The sequence below is a fragment of the Nannobrachium achirus genome (assembly GCF_963921795.1).
Source record: "Nannobrachium achirus genome assembly, chromosome: 1".
In the NCBI taxonomy this organism is placed as follows: Eukaryota; Metazoa; Chordata; class Actinopteri; order Myctophiformes; family Myctophidae; genus Nannobrachium; species Nannobrachium achirus.
The window spans coordinates 44,266,843-44,286,200 of record NC_137810.1 but is presented as its reverse complement, the minus strand read 5'-3'; the positions used below and the strand labels follow the sequence as shown (position 1 = coordinate 44,286,200).

General features: G+C 41.9%; 1 pseudogene across 1 annotated transcript; it reads right to left on the bottom strand.

Annotated features, from left to right (window-relative positions):
• Positions 1-2,598: 2,598 nt before the first annotated feature.
• LOC308291543 (myosin heavy chain, fast skeletal muscle-like) lies at positions 2,599-19,053 on the bottom strand (annotated as a pseudogene). Its single transcript has 32 exons — positions 18,847-19,053; positions 17,347-17,490; positions 16,977-17,133; positions 16,716-16,743; positions 16,517-16,625; positions 16,278-16,370; positions 16,103-16,166; positions 15,825-15,923; positions 15,586-15,689; positions 15,035-15,173; positions 14,015-14,133; positions 13,234-13,383; positions 12,973-13,143; positions 12,207-12,510; positions 11,630-11,694; positions 11,434-11,521; positions 11,207-11,324; positions 10,998-11,121; positions 9,757-9,893; positions 9,417-9,672; positions 8,357-8,599; positions 6,444-6,620; positions 6,170-6,315; positions 5,995-6,085; positions 5,431-5,820; positions 4,803-4,929; positions 4,580-4,698; positions 4,291-4,487; positions 3,583-3,766; positions 3,336-3,501; positions 2,934-3,058; positions 2,599-2,791 (listed from the first exon to the last, which is right to left on the bottom strand). The product of its transcript is annotated as a myosin heavy chain, fast skeletal muscle-like (transcript).
• Positions 19,054-19,358: the final 305 nt, after the last annotated feature.

Genomic DNA, 19,358 nt, shown 5'->3' with positions numbered 1-19,358 from the left:
CATGATTGACACCACAAGCTTTACTCTAGCACCACCCGCAGGCCAAAATGTCATGTTTGTAGGGTGATGAACTCTTGAACTGATTTTGGTGACACCATGGTCAACATTTCCAGTTGGGTTTAAAGAAGCGGCACGGCCTCTAGGGGCTGCTATCTTAGAATTTTTTAAATAGGTCACATCTATTATTATAATGTATTTTTTAAGATCTACTTGTGTTACTATCTGTTACTATAGTAATCATTTGATATTTTAAACCAGGTCTTGGTCGTTCACAAGAAACGGTTATTGTGATTCGCATTGAGTAATAAATATGAATGAAGGCCCAATGGATATGTTAGTTAGACCTAGAACTCTGGCAAACATAACAATAAAAGGTATTTAACAAGGAAAAGTAAGGAAAACAAACAATACATGTTTTGCAACCTTTATTGAATACAATGTGTCATATTTTATGACTTCATGGTAACTAACTAGAATAAGAGATGTCATATTTTATGACTTTTCATGGTGACTTGAAATGGACTGCAGAACTTATTCAGCTTCTTTCCCCTGCAAAAAAATGAATATACTTTTAGACTACATTCAGCCTACTGTAAATATTGAGTTTAATGATAAAATAACAATATGCATTCATCATGTCACTTTATGTATTTACCTTGCCAATGCCAACATCACGACTCTTAGCTCTCAGCTTGTTGACCTGGGATTCAGCGATGTCTGCACGCTCTTCGGCCTCCTCTAGCTCATGCTGAGTCTTTCTTAACTTGGTCATATGACCGTTGGCTTGCTCCTCCTAGAATATGATAGAGATGTTGAAAGCAAATTACACACATATGACAGCTTCCGTTCTTGGTTTTCGATAGGTGTATTTCCAGACTCTACACAGCGGAGATAGTTGCTGAATAGTCAAGGCTACGCGAGACCATCATTTTACTCACCGATTCCTCAGACTGCCTCTTGTAGGCCTTCACCTTCAGCTGAAGTTTGTCTACCAGACTCTGAAGCCTGGCAAGATTCTTCTTGTCCTCTTCAGCCTAAAGTGAGAGTGAAATTACGCAATTAGATGTTAGATATGTTCGTGCAATCTATTGCTTTTGTCAGTGGTATGAAGTGAACATGCTATACGGTACCTGGTATGTGAGCTCCTTCACTCTCCTCTCATTTTTGCGGACACCTTTAACAGCATCTGCTCCACGTCTCTGTTCGGCGTCGACCTCTCCCTCCAGCTCACGCACCTTTGGAATTGAATTATGCACCATGAAGTTCTTTCCTCTGATTTTCATTTGTTTATGACTATTCCCCTTGTTGGTATAAACGTCATCTTACCCTATTCTCCAGTTTCTGGAGCTGCTTCTTGCCTCCCTTCATAGCCAGGGTCTCAGCCTCGTCCAGACGGTGCTGCAGGTCTTTCACGGTGACTTCCAGGTTCTTCTTCATCCTCTCCAGGTGAGAACTGGTGTCCTGTTCTTTCTTCAGCTCCTCAGCCATCATAGCAGCCTGGAAAGTATGTTTCTTTTTTATTGTATTTGTATATCAAGCAAGTGAAGTTAGGATATCTAATCATTATAAGGAGGAGTATCAGGGGGGTTGGGGGATTCTAACTTACATCAGTGATGGCTTTCTTGGCCTTCTCCTCTGCATTCCTTGCTTCTTGAACACAATCTTCCACCTCACCTTGGAGCTGGATCAGGTCAGCCTCCAGCTTCTTCTTGGTGTTCAAAAGGCTTGTGTTCTAAAATAAAGGTTCAGTTTAAAAATAAACGTAAGTATATGCACGTCAAATATTTTATTCTGAACGAGTGTTGAGAGTTTTTCCATTGACCTACCTGGGAGTGCAACAAGCCAGCACGTTCAGCAGTATCCACCAGTTCTTGCTCGGCCACTTTGCGGCCTCTCTCCGTCTGTTCCAGGGCGACTCTCAGCTCCTCGATCTCTGCCATCATGAGGCCGTTCCTACGCTCCACCATGGCAGCTTGTTCCTTCAGATCTTCCTGGGCTCTGAGAGCGTCGTCAAGGTGCAGTTGGGCATCCTGTAATAAATCACATTTGAGGAGGTGCTCAGAGAATTGCCAGAATGTGGCCTCTCATTCTTCAGGGCAGTTCCACAGTTTGAACTAGACTGCACTCTGTTGAGGTGACAACTTGTGCCTTGTGCACTCGTGGTCATGTATGGCCTACTTGTGTGCCAGCAGAGCGTGCCTTGTTTTTTTTTTTTTTTTTTTAGTTTAGAGCGTGCCTTGTTATTTTTATTTTTTTTTAGTTTAGAGCGTGCCTTGTTATTTAGGTCGCACTTGTTGATGTGACGTCACCACGAATGCTGGTCCCTCATTGGCTGTTGATGGTGACGTCACCAGAAATGCTGGTCCCTGATTAGCTACGGGCGTAAACATAAACAGAGGACGCGACAGAAACACTGAATGCTGTGCTTGCGCACTCTGCTGGCGCAAGTAATAATAATTGTCCTAACTACTATGTGTTGCACCTTAAGCTGTCCCTGGAGGTTCCTCAGCTGCTTCTGGGCCTCGGCGGCCTGCCGGTTGGCGTGGCTCAGCTGAACCTCCATCTCATTCAGGTCTCCCTCCATTTTCTTCTTGATTCTCAGGGCATCATTTCTGCTCCTGATCTCAGAGTCCAGAGTGCTCTGCATGGATTCGATCACCCTCTGGCTGTTCCTCTTAATGGTCTCCATCTCCTCATCCTTCTCTGCCAGCTTCCTGTCCACCTCACCCTTGATCTGGTTGAGCTCCAGCGTGATACGAAGAATCTTGGACTCCTCGTGCTCCAGAGTACCCTAAAATGTAATATGGGATCAAAGGGTAGTATGAACCTATGAGTGTAATATGCAGCTGAAAAAAATGTATGGAATGCATATCAAGTGTTACCAAAATATATATTGACAATCGCATTCTTCATCTAGATCCTATAGCTTTTACCTCAGCTTCCTCAAGGGCCGTCTGGATCTCTGCCTTCTCTGTCTCCAGTTGCTTCTTGATCTTCTCCATTTCATGGATGGTCTTTCCATTCTCACCAATCTGTTCACTCAGATCTGAGATCTCCTCTGCAGTTGAAAATAATGAGGACACAAATGTTGCGTTTGCTTTTGAATATAGTGGTTGTAGCCTACTCCATACAAGCGATCTTAAGCTTTTACACATCAAATGTTTATATTTACTTTAAATTTTAAACAGTGAACTTGAACTTTGATATCAAAACTGATGGAAATGACAATCCCATTTTGACCCATTAACAACACCAGCCATGTCTTAAATGGACTACGGAAAAAATACTGAAGCAAAACAAACTGTTACTGAAAGCATTATGTATTGAGAACTCACGTTGTAGATTCTTGTTCTCTCGCTTCATGGTCTCCAGTTGATCCAGAGACTCCTCATAGGAGTTCTTCATCTTAAACAACTCTGTGCTGAGAGAACGGGTCTCTTTCAGAGCTCCCTCCAGTTCTGACTGTGACTCTTCATATTTCTGTTTCCATTCTGCCAATACCTGCACAGCATTTGTATAAAGAAATGTAAATTACCCCACTATAATTATTATAATGTTTTAAAATAATGAATGTCAAAGCACCTTATCGAAGTTCCTCTGTTTCTTGTCGAGGTTGGCAGCTAAAGCGTTGGCCCGCTCCACATCGATCATGAGGTCTTCCACTTCACCCTGGAGTCTCTGTTTGGTCTTCTCCAGAGAGGCACACTTGGAATTCACAGCCTCAATTTGCTCCTCAGCATCCTGAAGGCGCTGGGCTAGCTTCTTCCTGTTGATCAGTTTAGAATTAAATCTAATTATTGTGGTGTTAAGATTGACCATTACATAATTTCCCAATTCAATTCAAACTGAGAAGATTCCCTCTCAGGATAGCCCGCTAAACCTGAAGACGCTGAAAGCCAATTATCCCCGGAACCCAGATTCCCCAGTTTGGAGAGTGTCTTGGATCGAACCTTCACTCGCCTTGAGGACTCGATTTCCCACATCCAAAGCATACCAACATCTGCCAAAACCAGCCCCCCACCTCCCCAACTACCCCGTCCTGGACCCTGGAGGGTCAGGAGAGAACCTTCAGCCGCTTCTTCAGCTCCCCCACTTCTTCCTCCAGCTGCCTCTTCCCATCCTTCTTCAGCTGCCCCTTATAAGTTTTCCCATCCCTAACCTTCAGCCTTATGATGGCACGTTAGTTTGTGGAGATTGTGGAGATTTCCTCAACTTTCATTTCCTCAACATATGATGTTGATACTTTATACATAGTGATTCCTGATAGTTTGTAAAACATTGCTGACTTACTTAGCCTCCTCCAGCTCCTCAGTGCGTTGGATAGCATCAGTCTCATACTTGCTCCTCCACTGAGCCACCTCACAGTTGGCCTTGGACATCCCACGCTGCAGCTCAGATTTGGCCTCCTGCTCTTCCTCAAACTGCTCCCTCAGGAGGTCACAGTCATGGCGAGATGATTGCACAGTATGGGCAAGGGCGTTCTTTGCCTGTAAAGAAAGGGAATTGCCCAAATAATTTCAACTGAATACAATAACACGCAAAAGTAAGCCTGTTTGTGAAACAAATAACAGCTCCTCACCTTAACCTCCTCTTCAACATGTCTCTTCAACTCTTCAATCTGCTGGGTGAAGGCCTGCTTGCCTCTGGTGAGTTGTGAGAGAAGAGCATCTTTCTCCTCAAGTTGACGAGACATCTCACCTAAACAGAAGATGAAATATCTTCATCATCATCATCTAGAATTATGGAATTTGGTCAATTACCATTAACAATCCATGCAGGCAAAGTTTGCAAAGAACATTCACCGTTTTCTGTCAAAAGTCTTGCTCTCTGAGATCCAATGTCATTTAACTGGCGAATGTTCTCATCACTCTTGGATTTGATTTCACTAAGTTGGTCCTCAAGGGTGCGGCACATCTTCTCAAGATTTCCCTGTTCATTAACATTGGACAGATTCATTAGTTTAATGCACCTGCATGTAATAACTCTTTTCGTGTACAGTAGTTAAATATTCTGCACACTTCTTTAATGGTCTATGGAAAGTCCTCCGATTGGAATATGTGCGTGATAGATTGATGCTCATCAATGCAATTTTTAGACTACATATTTCTATTTAAGATTCATATTTGTTTTGAATTCTACTTTGTTTCGTTGTGTTAACCTAGAAAGCAACCACCAAAGGAAAAGGTGTATGTCTAAATGCGTCGCTAAGAGACACATTTCGAGCTTGCGGATCCGCTTCTTTTAACACTTTTGTGTGACACTGTAGTATGATCAAGTATGGAGTTAATTTACACAAAAACACAATGTTGTGATACACATAACGTTTAAAATATGGTGATATGACGAATCTGTTTCAATATGGTTTCTTGTGTCTTTGTTTCTGAACCTTTGTGTCCTTCGGGGTTACGTTAACAAGAGTTCTGACAATACCTTTGCCTTAGCGACAGCCTCCATGTTGCTGGCCAGGTCATCAATCTCCATCTTGTATTCGCTCTTTTCCTTCTCCAGTTTCTGCTTGACTCTCTGGAGGTTGTCAATCTGCTCACCCAGCTCTGCCACGCTGTCGGCCTGCTTCTTGCGCAGGGCAGCGGAAGTGGCTTCGTGCTGCAGCGTGGACTCTTCAAGGTCACGACGCAGCTTGTGCAATTCGGCCTCACGTTTCTTGTTCATCTCGATCTGAGCGGTCGTGGCTCCACCGGCTTCCTCCAGCCTCTCACTGATCTCCTCCAGTTCCCTGGATAGGTCGGCTCTCTGCTTCTCAACCTTGGCACGAGCGGCACGTTCCGCCTCTATCTCTTCTTCCAATTCTTCAATACGAGCCTTTCAAATTAATATTAGATTAACGTATGAAAATCATACTTAAGATTTTAACTTTAGACACATGTTGACTTAAGAAAGCCTATTGACCAAAACGTTGCCTACATAAAGTTGTCCTTATTGTAGACGGTGTACAGGTCATTTTATTGTATTCTAAACTTTAGACACTTAAAATACCTGGAGCTCTTTGATCTTTTTCTGGAGCTGAGCCGACAAAGCTTGTTCGTCTTCAATCTTACTCAGAATCTGGCTCATTTCAAAGTCCTTCCTGTAGGATACAGCACATAATATTTTAGTGTCATTCTACAGGTATTATTTCTGCATTTCTATTTCATATTGTTGTTAACATTACTTCTTTAGCTTCTCGTCAGACTGCTGCTTGTCATTCTCCAGGTCCATGATGGATTCCTGGGCCAGTTTCAGATCACCCTCCAGCTTTCTCTTGGCTCTCTCCAGGTCCATGCGGAGCTTCTTCTCTTGTTCCAGAGAACCTTCCAGCTGCAAAACAATGTATGTTTCTAGTAAATCAGTAACACGATAAACGCACGTGTTCAAAACATCTCCTTGACCTCATAAACTCATCCACGCTTGTGTTCAAAACATCCGACTTCACTTCATAAACTCACATCGTCAACTTGCTGCTCCAGCTTGACCTTGGCCTTGGTCAGAGTATTGACTTTGTCTTCTTCTGCCTGCAGGTCATCCAGGGTCTGCTGATGGCTCTCTTGGAGGGCTTTCTTCTCCTTGGTCAGCTTAGCAACAACCTCATCCTGAGAGGCCATCTCCTCAGTCATGTTCTTCACCTAAATAAGCAGAAACAATTTTTGTTGTCGTGGAATAGATCATTATTGTAGTATAATTCGATAAGGATACAAGAAGAGTGGGTACCTTGAAGTAAGATTTGCTATTTTGTCCAAAAAAAAAAAAAATGGAAAAATGGTCTAAAGCAATGTAAAGTATATATGTTTCGAACATGCACAGACTGAAATTTACCCTTCACCTTAGAGATTTACCCTTAACCTCCTTTAAGCCCAAAATGATTGGATATACAGGTTTTGTAGAAATGTGTAGCAATTGTAGATACTAGAAGCTGGGCCGCCCTTCGGGCGGCCCAGCGTCTAGTCGGCGACCTGGCCAACTCGGGAACGATGTAAATAGAGAATGAATACCCCGCCCTTTAATGCAAACCCCATTATACCTGTTGTCATAGGACCTGTTTTGACCATCTGTTTGCCTGTGTCCATTTATGCCCATATATGGAGATATCTGTATCTGTCTGTCTGTCGGCGTCCATTTTATGTCCATATATGGAGATCACTGCAGATATAGTTCTGGGTCCATTTTATGCCCATATGCCCATATATGGAGATATCTGTCTATTTGCGTCCATTTTATGCCTGCCCCACCCTTTAATGCAAACCCCAATATACCTGTTGTCATAGGACCCGTTTTGACCATCTGTTAGCCTTTGTCCCCACCCTTTAATGCAAACCCCAATATACCTGTTGTCATAGGACCCGTTTTGACCATCTGTTTGCCTTCTGTTAGCCTTTGTCCCCACCCTTTAATGCAAACCCCAATATACCTGTTGTCATGTTGTCATAGGACCCGTTTTGACCATCTGTTTGCCTTCTGTTAGCCTTTGTCCCCACCCTTTAATGCAAACCCCAATATATGGAGATCTCTGCACACACAGTACCGGTTGCGGAAAACTCTGATGTCAGACATCAGCTCCGCATTCGGGGATTCATTTTATGCCCATATCTGGAGAACGCGTGTTTAATGCAAACCCCAATATACCTGTTGTCATGTTGTCATAGGACCCGTTTTGACCATCTGTTTGCCTTCTGTTAGCCTTTGTCCCCACCCTTTAATGCAAACCCCAATATATGGAGATCTCTGCACACACAGTACCGGTTGCGGAAAACTCTGATGTCAGACATCAGCTCCGCATTCGGGGATTCATTTTATGCCCATATCTGGAGAACGCGCGTGCCGGTGGGAAGAACGGTTCTCGAGATTCACATACATACATACACATTCACAGAGATTTTTTGTTGACTCCTGGCGTACGTGATGTCAGAGCCTTTTATGAAGTGATGTCACAATGAGTCAGCGATTGTGCCGATTTCCTCAGGAACAGCCTGATGTTAACAATCAGCTCCGCGTAAGGAGATTCCGAACGTTTCGCGCCGCTTCGGGAAAACCGCACGCCGAGTCGGGCCGAGGCCCGGCACTGCACTCCGCGCCGCAGCGGGGAACGCGCGTGCCGAATCTGAAGCCGGTGGGACGAACGGTTCTCGAGATACGCGGATTACAAACAAACAAACAGACAGACAGACAGAGATTTGTCGCATTTATAGATAGATAATAATAATATTAGACCTTAATTGTCAAATTCATGTTTTAATCATGTATACTTTACATTACTTCATATACAGTATATGTATATGTACTTATAGCCAATAGCCAATTTTACATCGAAGTGACCACCTTCCTGTTACCTTTGATAAGACGACTAGAGTGTAAGATCCTGAACCTTGTTTTCAGTGGCGTGTTTCTCCTTCTCCACTTTGGCCAAGGTGAGCTCCAGGTCATCGATGTCCTTCTTGAGCTCAGAGCATTCATCCTCCAGCTTCCGCTTCTTGGCGGTCAGCTCAGCGTTCATCTCCTCCTCGTCCTCCAGTCTCTCACTCACCTCTTTTACTTTGGCCTCCAACTGGATCTTACTTTTAATAAGACCCTCACATCTCTCCTCAGCATCGGACAGATTATCTGCTTCCTGGTTTTCATTGGGGGGAAAAAGGTAAAACATGTCATGATTTGTCCCGGATGAGATATTGTGTCAGAAAAATATTTTTGTGAGTTTTCTCTCCTTAATAATTGCCAGCCGTGAGATGACTGCATGTCTCTCTGACAAATGTTGTCAAATATAATAAATATTTAAGCAAATATATGTGACCTCTTCACACTTCCCTGAACTTTTCCCTGAGCTGGTACCAGGGAAATTAAAACAAACTCTCCCATTAAAACAAATTCCAGCTCTTTTGTCATTTTTATGGTTTATTTGGTCTCCAAATGTCTCCAAATGTCTTTGTTTTTGTACGCCTAGACATAGGCCTATACTTGGCAAAACGTGTAAAATAACATGTTCTGTAGTGTTATCATATCTTTTGAAATTGGGCTAGGTAAGGTTTCATACTGTTATCCTAGTAAACTGACTCCTCCTGCCTTTTGATTGGAATTCAAGTCTGGTTTACGAGGCTATCATACCACATTGCCACATTGTGTTTTCCAGCTCCTATATGATAATAGCAGTGTTATGCAGGCATCTATTTATAGAAAATATTTAGGCGAAAATTAAAAACCTTCTATTCCAGTAAGTTCAAACTTGGATTACTTGGTGTCAGTTGCATGTAGAGTGAAAGTATTACCTCCAAAATGAGACCATGCATCTATTCCAAATGGTTCAAGAACAACAATCAATTTACATTGGGTATGGTGTGTACAGGCCTTTTTTGCAAATTATACAAGACTTGTATGTTTTGTAAAACCAGCAAGTCAGGAGACCTTCAAACTCCCTGTAGAAGTGTACTTACTGATTGTGCTGACATTGCCAACTCATTCTTCTCCTGCACCAGGGATATCAACTTCTGCTCCAGCTCTTTCTTCTTGGCCAGGGCAGTAGCCAGGTCAGTTTTCATCTTCTCATAGTTGCCCTTCATCTCAGCCAACTCCTTCTCGGTTTCAGCACTCTTCAGAAGAGGCTTGATCTTGTAGTACAGCTTCATCCATGGCCAGTGTTTCACATTGACGAATGAGCGGACGTTGAACTGGATGCTGTAAATGGCTTCTCTGTGAAGAAAAACAAACATAATTAATTAAAACATCAGAAACTTGACTAAATATTAATTAAATGACTGATGTTATCAGACGTGCCTTCTCTCCATCATCTTGACAAACTCCTTCCTCATAACGTAGCCTCGGCCGAGAGCCTGAGTTAAGGTGACCAGAATGGCCAGCTTATCATCTCGCATTTCCTCAAGGACACCCAACAGACCGGCTTTGAAGAACACCTACAGTATATACAATATTACAAACTGTAATTAATCAACCACAAAATCAACGTTTAGTCCTCTCTTAATAACAGAGTATTTTCTACATAATAGATAGATACCGTAGGCGTAGATAGATACATTTATTATCGCAAGGGATAATGCAGAATGGATACTTTTACTTAAATAAGAAATGTAGGCTTTTGTTCCTCTCTTAAAGGGGCCACACCATAACATTATTTTTTTCATGTAATTTAAAGTTACGGTACTTTTTGGGAGGCTATATTCTATTGAGACTATATATATGAGGTGGAACCATAAGGTAAAGTGGTGCTAAAATTGGAATGATACAGAGAAGATTAGCATGGTGCCATGCTAAAATTGGAACGATACAGGTACAGGTATTGTGTACAGGTATCGTTCCAATTTTAGCCCAAAGATAGTGCCCCGTTACCAACAAAGGGCATTTTGGTATTGCATCTGAAATGGCATGGAAATTAACTCTCCCACCGCTTTGAACGTTCACGTTCGCCCGATTGCGCAAGACCTCTCCGCCAATACGGCGCTCGTTCGGTTCGTTCGTCTGATGACTGTAAGCTGATGAGGGGTCGCGCGGCCGTCTACTGTAAACACATTTTCCGCGGTGATGGTGTAAAAAATCCATTATGCGTTAGATCAACGGAGAACAATTCACTTCCTTGTTGATTTCCTCTGGCTGTAAGGCTCTGGGGCCAGTGACTGGTCTTCTTCTTCTTCAACACATAACAGGCAAATTCACATTCATTCTCGCATGACGCCGCCCTCTGCTGCCTGGCAGACCAAAGTGCACTATTGCACAACCCAAAAAAATAAAAATAAATAAATAAATGTCTGTCTGTCTATCTACTATAACGTCGCAAAGGTAAGCCGCTTTTTGATGGCACCAGACCCAATAAATAAATAAATAATCTGGCAGTGGGAAAGTTAAAGACAGACAGAACATGAAAATTCAATATCCGAGTAGTTGTTTACGCTAAAACCTGTATAAAACCGTATTATGGACCAATATATATATAAAATATATATATTTTAAAAGCATGGTGTGGCCCCTTTAAAATAAATAAAGACGAGTGTCAGTGTGTTTACCTTGGTGTGTCCAAACTTGTACTCGTCGTGAGGTACATCAATGGACCCAAGCAGCTTCTCTGAGGCTTTCTTGTTGTCCATGAACTGGCCCTCAGGGCACGCCCTGGGATTCAGTACTTTGTACCTGTGTTGTAAGAGTTCACGGTCATTTTGCGCTCCTCCTTTTATTAGCTATGGACCTAAAAGCTGCAGGGATCTTTTTTTGATACCTCTGCTTGAAGTCAGCATAGAGGATTCTGCTGGGGAAGCCCTTTCTGCAGATTCTGATGCCCTCCAGCACACCGTTACACCTCAGTTGGTGGATGACCAGAAAGTTCTCCATCAGGCCTGTAAAAATAGGTTGTTCCATATCATTATGACAAAAATAACTGCACATTTTCCTAAGTTGCAATAAACAATCGTCATCATTTACAACTTTTATTTTCTCAGAGTTTACCTGGAGTCTTGGACTCATTGGGAATCAGGCAACGCACAAAGTGTGGATGAGTGCTCCTCAAATTGGTCATCAGCTTCTGCAAGTTCTCCTATAGAGACATGAGGCCTATTATTCATAAAAGATCATTTACGGTACTTTATTTCCGACATAAGATATCTTGACAATGAGACAATCGTGCTTAATGCTTTATTCGTACCCTGAACGCTGCAGACACAGTCATCATAGAGCCACCTTTCTTCTTAGCGCCCTTCTTTGTGTTATCTGTTATTTAGTAGAATCATCAGTGAGTAAAAAACAAATCTGTTTTATACATGTATTGTACAATTCAAACTTTTTTGTACAGATTCTTCATTTGGTAAATGAGGAGGATATATTGTAGTGACCCCGTTGTGGATTTCTGTGTATTTCAGTCTGGCTATTCATGACCAATGATAGGGAGTGTTGGGGGATTGCACATTAGCAACATGAAGCTCAGGGATTGGTTGAGAGGGCTGTTGTGTGTTCTCTTGGGTAGTTTTGTTTGTCTTGCCAGTGGGCAAAGAACATGATGTTCTTTGCCACTGAACACTGAATGTACACTGAACTCCATGATTGTGACAGTACATGGTGTCAGAAGTGGGATCCATTTCCTGGGATTGCTACAATATTAATTGATGATTTTACTGCCATTCAAATAATGTGTCTTTTCTCTTGTGTATTGATTTGATAGTTTTTCCCGTAGTTAATTATAACAAAGAAATATCATATATACTGTAAATAGCTAAATATATTACCTTCAGGCTCAGGTATGGGATACAAAGTAGTAAGCATTTTGACTGAAGACTTCTGGTACAGCTGCACAACAGAGTCATTCAATGGATCTTTATTCTTCTCAAGCCAGCCTGTGATGCTGTAGTCCACTGTTCCAGCATAGTGAACTAGGGAGAAGTGGGCCTCCGCCTTGCCTTTGGCTGGCTTGGGCTTCTCGAAGGCCTTGGTCTTCCCAAGATGCTGGTCGTACAGCTTGTTCTTGAAGGTGGTATCTGAGGCCTTGGGGAACATGCACTCCTCTTCGAGGATGGAGAAGATGCCCATGGGCTTTGTAAAAGCAGACAAAAAAATCAAAAAAAATTAAATAAACCATAATACAATAGACCTCCAAAGTCTAGCGTATCCTACCTGGGTCATATCATATGAGTCATATGGGTATGAATGAAGCATCAACTGACGTTGAAAAATGTTACCGTCACCAAATTAATTATTTTTTCACCAGAAACCAATGGTACCTAATATGAGTGATTGACTATCATAAACTATACAGAGCCATCTCCTTGACAATAACACCAGACAATTTGTTTATTTTGGACCTCATTTGTCATATATGAGATGATTCTAAGATGACCCAATGTTATTTTCCTAGATAAACTTCTGTGACCCAATGGATGAGCCAGCGATACCATGACTTCGGTACTCTAAATTCCATCACAGATTACCTTCTCAATGAGCTCAATGCAGACAACAAAGTCCATGATAAAATATACAGTAATAATAATAGAGTACCTTCTCAATGAGCTCAATGCAGGCAGCCAGGTCCATGCCAAAGTCAATGAGCTCCCAGGGAATTCCCTCTTTCTTGTACTCCTCTTGTTCCAGTACGAACATGTGGTGGTTGAAGAACTGTTGCAGTTTCTCATTGGTGAAGTTGATGCACAGCTGCTCTAGGGTGTTGAACTGTGAGTGCAAGGGAATATGATTAGCGTAATTTCTTAAAGTCATTGTGATCAAAGGAATTAGTCTGCCAAACTAGTCCATGCTACTTACATCAAAGATTTCAAAACCAGCGATGTCCAGCACACCAATGTAGTGGTTTCTCGCTTGCTTGGTGTCCAGCATCTGGTTGATTCTAATGACCATCCACAAGAACATCTTCTCATAGATGGACTTAGCCAAGGCACCCACTGAGTTCATGACCTAAAGAAATAGTAAAGTTATTATTAAGGGGGTGAAATACATTTCGGTTTTCTAAAATGTTCACTACTCCTTTTCAAACCTTGTTTAACCTTTAAGTTTTGATTTCTTCCCCCTGTTATAGTGCCACCAGCAGGTTGATGTTTGCAAAACACATTATTTGGAACAAAATGCCTCAAATCATGAACATAGCGCCTGATTGCTGTGAAAGGCAGAAGACATGGCACCCTTTGCACATTGGCCTATTATAGCGCCACCAGGAGGCCACAATAACCTACATGACCTGGCGGAGACCAGGGTAGCGAGCGCTACTGTTACAATTATGTCAATTGGTGCATGGAACCAGGTCAAGTTACTGCAGCGATACAGAGACGATGGATGAATGGAAGTATAGCTGTTTTTTTGGAATGCACTTCAGACAATACATACTGTACACAAATATTAGAGTTCTGATGTGAAGAATACTAACCTCATGTGTCAAACGGTTACTTCTCAGGATTAACATTCAAAAGTAGCAAAAGTAGCAGATCTACAAACTCAAAACAGGTTGCTTTGCTTCACGTTTCAAACTTGTGGATCTGCTACTTTTGAGTGGGTAAAAAATCTGAACAAGTAAACAATGTATCTATCTCACCTGTGGCACAGTCTGTGCCTTAGTGACATACTCGTTTCCCACCTTCACTCTGGGGTAGCAGTAAGCCTTCAGCATTTCTGCTGAGTTCAGGCCCAGCAGGTAGCCAATCTTGTCAGCCTCTAAAATAAGTCATGAATATATCATATCTTTAATGTAGAACAAAACGAAACACAAAATGTACTATTGTGGTAATCTACAGTATCCATTCTAAAATATTTTCATGCCAGCCTTTTCGATTGGGATACCTGTGGGTTGCCCAAGTACAGTATCTAAATGTGTGTATTTTGTGTAATCTTTTGATTGGTTTGATTCGTTGAAGGACGGGCTTCTTTTCCCATCACCACATTTGGTGCAACACCTGCAAATTGCAGCTGAGAAACTGCAACATGGTGACTGGTCGAAGACAGCCGTGAAGTTATAAGATGCACATTTCATTGAACAGGATAATAACAGTAACAGTGTCATGAGATGTCGGAAGCTTGCCTGCATGGCTTAAAAAAACGTTGTACTGTATATCTCAGGTACGTGTGCTTGTATATACAGTAGGCCTATATAGATAAAATCATGGAGACACTGTCCAGCAGCCCGGGCACCGCTACAATGTAGCCTTACAGTGTGTCACGGGTTTGAGTCCTGGGGCTCTATTTTTGCCAAGCTATAACTTCTTTGCCTTTTATTACTATTTAGAAAAACCTTTTTAAATACTTCAATTAGCCGATCTTCATCAATACGTTGTGAGCTTGTAGATCAGCTATTTGAACTATTTAGAAATGTTTTTCAAAATAGGCAAAGAAGTTTAGGTCTGAGTGACCGAAACATTACTCCAACGCAACTGTCCGTCTCCGTAGGTGTGCAAAAGGACTTTTTTCTTCTAAATCTACACAGATTCACAAACGGACAAGCGATGGAAATGATTCATGTTTTACTGTAAATGACGGCCCGGTATCTCCAGTCAAAATGGCATTACTTGTCATTAATTCTTGTTCAAACAACCAATCCTTGACTGAATATAACACTCACCCTCATTGCCATCGGGCTCAGCCTGTTCTTCGCGTTGCTTCTGCTTGAACTTCATGACACCATGGTGCATCACTGCACCGGTGAACTTGTAGATCGCCACCTTCTCCTCGGCAACGAAGCCCAGAATGTCGATAGCAGACTGGATTAGAAAAAAAGGAAAAACTATAGATCAGGGGTCTTCAACAGGGGGGCCGGGACCCCTAAGAGACCTCAGAGTTATTACTATTCATGTTATTTTATTTATTGACATTTATTGACTTAAAACCCTCCATACTTTGCAAACTTGACCTTTAACTCTGTACTTGGTCTGCTCCTTTTTTCCGAAAAATATTTCCTGCTATAGGTTCAAGTGGTTCATGTAAAAATGTAAATATTGGTCCCTATCATGCAAAGATTGTCATGGCGGCCCCCCTGCAATATCTCAGAGGACCCCCTGTTGAAGATACCCTGCATTAGATTAACAATCATCACTCTAGGACATGTATTTCGCAGAGCAACTGACTGCACGCACACACAGAATATTAGAAAGATTGAAATATGTATGTACTGACATCAGTGGCTTCCAACTCCTCTTTGTCATTAATGCTGGGCACAGCGATCTGGCCCATGCTGCACAATGGGAAGTCGTAGGGGTTCGTGGTGATCAGGCACATTTCTGAAAGATGAATTAAAAGGATTGAAAATGTGTTTCTATTCATGGAAATAGTTTCATTCGATTAGTTTCTATTCATGGATGTAGTTTCAATAGATTAATTGTATTGTATCTTCATTGATTAGTGATCCAATTTACCAACAATCTCAGGTTTGTGGCCTGTCATCATCTGGTAGAAGATGTGGTAGCCTCTCTCAGCGGGAAGCTGGAAGGTCACTCTGGACTTCTCCAGCAGATCTATAAGGGTTAATGTGCATACCTCATAATAATGATGATAACAATAAAGATAATAATAATATAGGTCTATATGTGTTGTACATAACTCAATACTAATCTATAAGGGTTGTACATAACTCAAAACGAATCCTCTAATGAAGGCAGATATATAATTTATCATCTGTGAACTTCATACTTACATGTCTCAATATCAGCACTGGCCAGTTTACCGGTTGCACCAAAATGGATTCTGATGAATTTACCCTGTTTAATATAGCAACATTTTTCATTATTGGTTTGATTTCCTCAAATTTGTAGCATCCCTCTACGTCCCATTTTTTTTCTTCTTATAACATGAAATTGATTTACACTTACAAAGCGAGAGGAGTTGTCATTCCTCACAGTCTTGGCATTACCATAGGCCTCCAGCAAGGGATTGGCTGCAATAATCTGATCCTCCAGTGACCCCTACATATCATCAAATATTACATTGGTTCAGTATGCTTAGTTATCACTATATCTCATATAAATGCTTTATGTAAAACAAAATTAATAATAATAATGATTTAAAAAATAATTTAAAATTTGCTGAAATTAAAACCCTGTACAAATACCTGCATTTTGCCTGCGGTCTGCTCTATTTTCTTTCCTGAACCAGCTGCGGTTGCAAAGTACTGGATGACACGCTTGGTGTTCACAGTCTTTCCTGCACCAGATTCTCCGCTGGTTATAAATGCATAGAGTCAGTGAAAAGCAGACAGTGAATTTGATTACAATTTTCTTCATTAAAAGAACAGCAGATGAGGAACTTACGTGATCAAGACAGACTGGTTCTCCCTATCTGTAAAGGGTAAAGCAAATGTACCTTTATTTCTATCTATATAATGCAGCACAAAACAAAACCATGATGTACTGTGTATGTTTTTCACATTGTCCTGACCAGTACGTACCAGTAAGCATGAACTGATAGGTTATGTATACAGCATGTTTCACATTGTCCAGACTTGTACGTACCAGTAAGCATGAACTGATAGGTTATACAGTATGTTTCACATTATCCTTACTTGTACATACCAGTAAGCATGAACTGATAGGCGTTGTCAGAGACAGAGAAGATGTGGGGTGGAGCCTCCACACGCTTCTTGCCTCTGTAGGCATTCACAACCTGCTGGTCGTACACTGGGAGCCACTTGTAGGGGTTCACAGTGACACAGAACAAGCCAGAGTAGGTCTGACAAGACAGAGAACATTATAAACCATTATATAGCAGCAAACATGCCACCTATCTTGGACAGCGGATCACTGGACCTGGGAATACAGTTACAATACAATACAAGTGACAAAATAATAGGATAATAGGAGATATAAGCAACCTGTGTGTTTTTGTGTCCTATTTTACAGGTCAGAGAATACTGTACTGTTCTCAGCAGGTAAAAAACCTTACATAGATCATCCATGCTGCATAACGCTCTTTGAGGTTATACAGCACAGTGGCTTCAGTGAGGTGGGTCATCATGGCCATGTCCTCAATCTTGTCATACTTGGGAGGGTTCATAGGGGTGACATCTTCCTCCTTTACAGTTTTTTCCTAAAACATCAAAACACAGCTTTAGAATATATTATCTTGCATTTACTGTTGTTGTACAATAAGGCTCCGACACACTGAAAGTGTCAGTTGCTCGTATTATCAAATGCATCCATTTACAATGGCCGTGGACATCAATGCCACTCAATTTACAATTTAGGCATTTAGCAGATGCTCTTAGTCCAGAGCGATTTACAATAAGTAAGCACAAGGTAATACATTGAATGCATAGAAATAGTAATCTAGGATCATAAGTAAACCAAGAACCTACAGTATCATCAGTCTAAACTCAAACTCAAGAGTTTTTTTTCTTTTTTTTTTAATATACCGGTATATATTTCCCATGTTTTCTGTAACCCCTTTTTTTTTCACCTGGTGGCCATTGTCTAATGTAAATCTGGGCACTACATTCCCTCTGCCAACCTGGGGGAGAGCAACAGACTGACCTCATGCTTCCTTCTATGCATGAGGAGTCCAAGCCGCTTCTTTTCACCTGACAGGGGGGAGTTCACCCGGTTGGACATAGCTTATGGAAGGAACACATTATTCCAACCAGTTTCTTTCCCCTCAACCAGGCGCCCCGGCTGGCCAGGGGGAGGCAGTATAGAGACCAGGATTACTGCATTTTTTTTTCTTTTTTTTCTAGGGGACATAGGGAAAACATGCAAACTCCACACAGAAAGGCCCTTTTGCCAACCCAGCTAGGGTATGGGCACTGATGACGTGACGCGGAGGAGAGAACACACCCCCAGCACCCAAACGTCCCTAGCGGGAATCGAACCCAGGACCTTCTTGCTGTGAGGCGACAGTGCTACCAACTTCGTCAAGGCCGTGCCCCCTCAAGTACATTTTTAATGACAAAGACAAAGGTCTGCTCAGATCCCAAAAAAGAATAGATTTGTCTTTGAAACAACAGCATACTGTTGTAGTCCCCTCTTCCTGTGCACATAGTTAGCTGGTGATGGCATCGCTATAAATGGCAAAGATTTGGATGAGGATGATGAAAGTTCAAGGTTCATGTTCAGTTAGCTTAGCTTTACCGGTAGGACTACGAGTGCATGTAAGACAGACAGATAGACTGTGAAAGGAATGACAGATGTACATATCATCCAACATTCCCAGCCAGCGAGCGTTCATGTGTGTGAGTGTGTGTTCCCCTGTGTGTGTGTCTTTTGTTACGTCCCTCGTTTCATTCGGTGCGGCGCTGCCAAATATACCGAGACGCTTTGATGCTTAAAATTCTCCCCCGCCCTCAATGTCAACTAGGGGCCTACTTGATGTTTGTCATTGACACTCACAGTGTATCAGGGTCTTAAGTGTCAGTGTCACTATTTGAATTTAGACCCATCCTTCGCCTACCTCCTTCGTGTCGAGCACTGAAACGGTGACTTTGGCACCATCCTTCTTCAGAATAGTACATTTGAGATACAGCTCCTTCACATCTGTCACGTATGCAGCCGATTTGGCATCAAAGGGTTTACTCTGAGCCTCGATTCTCTCCCTCTCTGGCTTACGCAGGTAAATGGCAGCCTTGCCGTAAGCGGCCATCTCCGCGTCCGTACTCATGGTGGTAGCTTTCTGTAGAAAAGCAGATGATGTTGTTACTTTTGCTGTCTTAAAATCTGAGCAGAGAATCGCATGACTATGTTGGACTATTATATTGTTTCGTTTTAATATGAAAATAAATGACCACTCACATGTTCTCGCTATGCCACTCACAACTGCAACCTCTGAGAGTGGGAATAAAAAATATGTTGATGAATTAAACACAAGTTGAATGATACCTGTTTAATTTATTTATATAGTACAAGTTTATATTAGATTATCTAAATGCATACTTGGAACTCCTTACAGGCTTCCCTTAAGTATAG